The sequence below is a fragment of the Poecilia formosa genome, unplaced genomic scaffold, assembly GCF_000485575.1.
Source record: "Poecilia formosa unplaced genomic scaffold, Poecilia_formosa-5.1.2 Scaffold212, whole genome shotgun sequence".
In the NCBI taxonomy this organism is placed as follows: Eukaryota; Metazoa; Chordata; class Actinopteri; order Cyprinodontiformes; family Poeciliidae; genus Poecilia; species Poecilia formosa.
The window spans coordinates 919990-926790 of NW_006800151.1; the positions used below are offsets into that span (position 1 = coordinate 919990).

The 6801-nt window shown below is 41.2% G+C and overlaps 1 long non-coding RNA gene across 1 annotated transcript; it reads right to left on the reverse strand.

Annotated features, from left to right (window-relative positions):
* Positions 1-1659: 1659 nt before the first annotated feature.
* On the reverse strand, positions 1660-4725 carry LOC107838102 (uncharacterized). Its single transcript, XR_001664166.1, has 2 exons — positions 4566-4725; positions 1660-1919 (listed from the first exon to the last, which is right to left on the reverse strand). It is a non-coding gene; the product is annotated as an uncharacterized LOC107838102 (long non-coding RNA).
* Between the last annotated feature and the right edge of the window lie 2076 nt (positions 4726-6801).

Below are 6801 nucleotides of genomic sequence, written 5' to 3' on the forward strand. Positions count from 1 at the left end.
CTTAAATGGAAGTAAGGAGGAAATTAATCTCTCCCTTGGCTGCAGTGGCAGGATATTAATCTGTTGGTTGTACTCATCTCATCTTTTCTCTCGTTGCCTGATAATCCCCTCCTCATCAGCGGCGAATGCAAACCGCAGGTGGACGAACACAGTAATTGATTGTGATGCGAAACTCCCCTCCCGCCTCTTATCGGTCTCTTTTTTTTCCCGTTTTTGTTAATCCCTTTGCTCATTAATGGAGGTGTATAATTTGCCCATCAATCCTTAGCAGCTCATAACAAGATGTGACGTCTTCATTTTGGTCTGAGGGGGAATCAAGTTGGGATCGACTGCAGCCAACTTTCTGTTGCACGTTTAATGTCAGAGTAAATAAATTAACTATTCTGCTTGTTAACAATCACAGAACAAAATTTTCTACATCACGTGTCAAACACAAGGCCCAGGGGCCAAATGCAGCCCGCCGCGGCTTTTTATGTGGCCCTCTAGATTCTAGATTTATGCATAAATATAACCCGGTGTGCTTAAATATTATTTTATTAATTAAATCAAAATGCCTTTAATTTTTACTGCCAAATTACATTACTCCATTCTTCCAGTTTTACTACATTTGCAGAAATTCACACAAAATCAACAAAATACGTAATTTTTTGCGCTAATGCATAATTGTGAGTTTACTGAAAATTTTCCAGAAAAGTGGTCAAAAACATATGGTGATGCCAACTTTTTTTCCATACATGCTAGGCTACATGACGGTGCGGCATTGTCTCCATGGTTACATTTTCTGCTTTAGAAAATTTTTACTTAGTTTTTGAAAAAAAAAAAAGGTTTATTTAACAAATTTGAAAATATGTCAGTCATTTTCTTTCAAAACTTGTTATATTTGGCCAAGTTTAATAAATTAAATAAAAGCTGATTTATGCACAGCAACTTCGGCTCTTCAGTAAAAGTCCCCACATAAACATGGCTCTGCTTATTATTAAACATTTTCTATTGTCAGGAAATTATGTTGGTGATTTACCCTGATTAAAAATTTTAAAAAAGCATCTGAAACTGTGATGGACAGGACAAATTTGTGTCATTCGTGATTCGCAGTTGGGGGCCACACAAAGTCACTCCAAGGTCCGCAAAAGGCCCCCGACCCGCACTTTGAGGCGTATTTATCCAATCTACCCCATCTGTAAATTAACAGCTGTTTTTCTTGTCATGAGAACTGATAGAGCAATGTGATTCTTATCTGAGCATTAACCTGCAGGGTTCCCATTCGATCGACGCGACACGGCGTTCCTGCTGCTTCTTTCTTTTTTTTTTTACCCACTGGGAGACAAATTGGGCTGATAAAGCTAAGTTCATTATGTGTTACTGACACGGCGGTCATGGGTCGGGTCTAATCTGAGTCCAGAGGAGCCCGGCCGCTTGGCCGCGGTGAGACCTGGCTCTGTTACAGCCCTTAATCAGATCTGAGGTTAATGTGCTGCCTCTCTCTGATAAAACCAGAGCAAGAGGGGAGAAAGCATCTCTTCAGCTCACCAGGAAAAAATGAAAAAAGCCCCCTTCCCCGCTCCCAGGAGATCCAATACTTAGCCCACACGACTGAGCTGTGACTCAGAGAGAGAGAGAGCCATGCTGCAAAATAAATATCATTAACCCACAATTAAAATCCTGTTCTCTGTCCTGACATCCTTTATTGTTCTCATATCTCTGTCCAATTACAACATGCTGGAGTAATTATAGCTGCATTAAAAAGTAATGAAGTTATATGAGCAGGGCCGCCGTTTCCACAGGGCAATCTGACAGAAGGTACGGAGACGCAGGGACTGGATGAAACTCGGCTGCTCAGGAGACTGAAAGCCTCCACAGTTCAGCCGATTCGCCGCCGAGCCACCTGGGCGTCGGTTACACCTTCAGTGGTCACTGCGAATCTGTTGCCATGGAGATATGATCGAGTTAGACGTGGCCACATCAGTAATGTTTAATAACCACAGAAGAAGATTAGAAGAAAAAGATCAGACTTTAACCTCAGATTTCGTACACTAAAAGTCAAAGTTTTGACTTTTTCCACTGCATTCTGACATTTTTCTCAGAATTCTGACTACTTTCTCAGATTCCTGACTTTTTCAGAATTTTGACTTTTTCTCAGATTCCTGACTTTTTCAGAATTTTGACTTTTTTCTCAGCCTTCTTATTTTTTTCAGCATTTTTGCTTTAATCTGAGAATTCTGACTTTTTTCAAAATTCCAACTTTTTTTTCTCAGAATTTTGACTACTTTCTCAGAAGTTTATTTTTTCCAGAATTCCGACTTTTTTCCCCTCAGAGTTCTGACTTTTTCAGCATTTTTACTTTAATCCGAGAATTTTTACTTTTTCTCAGAATTCTCATTTTACTCAGAATTTTGACGTAAATATCAGAATTTGTACTTTAATCTCAAACTTGACTTTTCCCTGAGTTCTGACTTTTTCAGCATTTTTACTTTAATCTGAGTATTCTGACTTTTTTCAGAATTCCAACTTTTTTTCTCAGAATTTTGACTTTATTCTCAAAATTAACTTTTTTCCAGAATTCTGTCCTAATCCTCTTCTGTAACTAGCGAAGCTGTCCATGCGTTTAGATCAAATCCATCTCTGTAAGTGGGTCTGAGTATTTATGTTGATTGTTTAGTAAACACTAGTTTTTGTGTGATAGAGCCAGAGATAAATTGCAGGGGTCAGGCTGTTAAACCAGAGGGTCAGACGTGAGAGCGAAGCAATTTGAGGTTGGAAATGAGCGATGTCCTTCCTCATTTCAGAGCCACAGAGGCCATCAAACGTCAACTCTCATGTGTCAACGCGCCCAGTGACTTACAGCGCCTCTTTGTTGTGTTTGTCTCTCAGTACGTTCAGGACTAAAGGACAAGAGAGCAAAAAAAATAAAATCTAGGAGCCATTGACTTGAAGGAAAGTCCAACAAATGAAAAGAAACAGAGAAAAGGAAAGGAGGGAGTAAACAATAAACAGTTTAGAAACTAGTTCAGACCGAGCCGCTCCACACATGGATGAAGATTTGACACTGAAGCACTCTGAGGGGAAACTTCACCGTCCTCTGAATGAAAATGTGTCGGAAAGAAAACTGATTCCAGAAGGAGGAAATCATAGAAGAACTGAAAAGACAGAAATGTTTGACTTCTGAAACTCCAAAATTTCCACACTTTCCAGATCATTCTCAAAATTTCTGAGTATTTTGGCCTGAATTTTTTTTTTCTATTGAAAATGGACCTAATGGTGCATTCACACCAAATGCATTTCATGAGTCAAAAACGCATCCGACGTTTCAAGTGTGCACTCTGAAGTCAGACGCTTGATATTCTGCTCTGGGTGTGCGCAGAGATTAGACTCCTTGACCCACTGTCTCCTGCATGTTTCATCTAAATAAATACGTTTATTTAACGTGGCTTAATGATTGTGCTGGACGGATTTGGATAGCTCAAATGTGGGGGAAATATAGTAAAAGTTATAAGTTACCCGACATTCCAGCTTCCTTGCTGATCCTCTTCCAAGCGCAGTCCTTTCTATTCCTGTCTCTGTAGTCATAACTTTATTGGTCGAGAGCAAACAGCGACAATTAGTTGATTTTTTATTCTTTCTGGGATCACATTGGAAAATGCTCCACCACGTGCTGGCTGACGCGCCACATCGATCGTTGAGTTTAGTTTTTTCAGCCCCAGCGTCCGACGCATTGGACACACATCAAACGCTCGAAACGCTTCAAATCGAGCAACACTTGACGCATCCTGAACGCACCTCCACATAGACTTTGAATGTAAACCAGGCATGCCATAATAAAACGTCGTACAAAACTCTTTGTTTTGTAGGGATTTATGCATTTTGCATTTCAGGGATTCTGCAGTCGTCATATGAAGACATGACAGCCATGAAATGAGCACAAACAGATCTCATTTGTCCCTATTTTGAACTTTGTTTGTATCAAAGTCTAATTTGTGGCAGATGTTTGTGAGCTTTAACGTGCAGTAAGTGCAAATTGGTTTTGATTCGGACGCTGCTCTCTGCTAACGGCTACAGTGTGCTGCTATCACGGCGGATTTGAGATGGCTTCACAGAGGTATAAATAAGAGAATGTCAGGTTTGTTTGTCATATTTGTCCAGCACACCTAGCAGAATCTTTTATTACTGAAGGTTGTTTGGGATGGAGCAAGAATGATGCCTGGCTAACAACACCGCAGTGCAACACCACATAGGACGTGCAGTAATGGCAGCACAGATGACTGGGATTGGCTACACAGGTCAACAACAATGAATTCCTTGGTAAGCATCAATCATGCTGCCAAGCCTCTTGGGGCTTTGATCGAGTAGTTGTGTGTTGTTGCTGAGAGGCTAGCTGGGGATGTAGGTTGGCGGGGAACTGATAATGGGCTTCAGTGAATCACAAGAGATGAACCCCTGTTGAGAGATGCAAGAGGGGAGGAAAAGAAGGATGGAAGAGAGAGAGAGACGGAGAGAGAAAGCAGCGGGGCAAAGAAGGAAGCAAAAAAAGGACGACAGAGCCTGGATGAGGAGGGAAACTCAGCCTGTACCCTTTCTTCCTCGTCCCCTGCTGGATGACCAACACGCAGACAGCCAGGCACCATGACGGACATTCTCCTCATCTAATGAGTCCCAGTCACAGCTGAACACACCACTGTGCTTTACGGCGCCAACAGAAGGGCCTGCCACCATGAAAAAACCCGGCGCCTGCAACTTAAACAAACAGGAAAAACACACAGGGTTAAATGAAGCCCTCTTCTCTCTAATGACGGTTCTACATCTTTGAGGACGATTTTTTCACTGACACGTTCCAACCAAACCCACTATTTAGCATTCACTGTTCGAGCACACACTGCAAAAACAAGGAAATCTTACCAAGTGCTGCTGTTTAGTTTCCATCACAAATATCTTAATGCACTTACAAGCAACATTTCAGCAGGATATGCCAGCTTGTTTTCAGTCTGTAACTCATACATACTGATAAAAGTATTCGTTCCACTCTGACCTGAACCTTCAGAGTCACATAAACGGTTACAAAGCTGGCCTTCTATCACCTGAAGAACATTTCCAGTGAGATCTAGAGAAACTCATCCATGCGTTTATCGTTAGTCGCATTGATTACTGCAACAGTGCAGCTGATCCAGAACGCTGCTGCTGGCGTTCTGACTAAAACCAGGCAGACGGAGAACATCAACCAGTCCGAACACTGGCTCCGTGTAGATCAGAGAATAGACTTTCTGCTTCCCCAGAACCAGAACCAACATGGAAAAGCAGCATTAAGCCTCAAATCTGGAACAAACTTCCAGAAAACTGCAAACTGCCGAAACACTGAGATCCTTCAAATTAAGACTAAAACCCACCAGTTTGATTGGTAAAAACTGGAGCTTTGATCAACATATTTGATGTGTATTGATGTTGTTTATTGGTTGTTTTCATATTTGGTGACTCTAATGTGTTTATGATGCTCGTTAAACTCCCTTAGCAACAAGGCATGTTGGAAGTAATTAACTACATTTACTCAAGTACTAATAGGAGTATTTTTACTGTGCTGTACTTTTTACTTTTACTTTATTATGACATATTTCTACTCTTACTTGAGTAAAATTTCTGGATTTTCAACCCACTAAATGAAAAACAAACATGTTTTAACCAAAAATCCAGCAGACTCAGACACACACCTGCAGTTTTTGTTAAAGTGTCATAAGAAAGAAACTGAATTGGAAAAAAATATTTCGCCTGATTTTGATATTTTTTGCTACTTATATGAATATTGTCATTTTAGTTAATAAAATACCAAAAATTTCCACTTAACTTTAAATTTTCTTCCATTTGATGATGTAATTTTTTAATAATAAATGATTGATAATTTGATCAGCTACTCAGTACTTGAATAAACTTTTTACCAAATTTTTTTTTTTTCTTTTGTGTACTTTCTCGGACAGCTACATTTTACTTTTACTTGAGTAAAAATATGTGGAAGTAGAGCTAGTTTTACTTGAGTTTAACTGTGGTGTACTCTACCTAGGTACATTTAACTCGGCTCTCTGTCAGGTTGCAACCTGAACTCTTTGCCAGCTGGTTTTACTTCTTACTTATAAAACTAGAACCAAATATCTACAGCAGATAGCAGCGTGTCACACCGCCGGGCTCCTCATGAGGTAAAGGAGGAAGAGGACCATGCTCACTCACATTTCACATTCACTAACTCCACTCGGTAATCTCCTTATGTGTGTGACATGGTTTTATCAGAGGAAGTTGTGGAGGTTGCTGTCAGGGAATTTGATGCCAGTTCCCTTGTCAGAGCCACTTCGGTTTGCTCGCTGTCACTCAGCTCGCTGTGCCCCGAGGGGCCGCTGACAGGCGCGCTTTCTGCAGGCGGAGGGATGGCGATGGCGAACACTTACTCCAGACGCTACACAACCTGCCGCCACACATTAGAAAGGCATTCATGAACGCTCTGCCCATGGCTTGTGGAAGCAGTCTTTGATCAAATAAGCGGCATTGATTTTGCCGAGTCGAGGCCTGGCTGCTGTACGCGTATTGATCGTGTCCTTCTTTGACATGTCAGACAGGGGGTGAGCAGTAATATGAAAAATGGCCACCCTCTCCGGCGGATCACAGCATGCAGGGAACCCTGCCATCATCGCAATGCTTTCTGCTCGGTTGTGTTGCTGTGTTAATGTTAAACTGTGCTGTCTGGAGCAGCAGGCACACACAGCACAAAGTTTCAACTCTTCAGACTTTCTTACAATCTTTTAAGTGGTTGTGAAAAATAGTTTTGGAGTT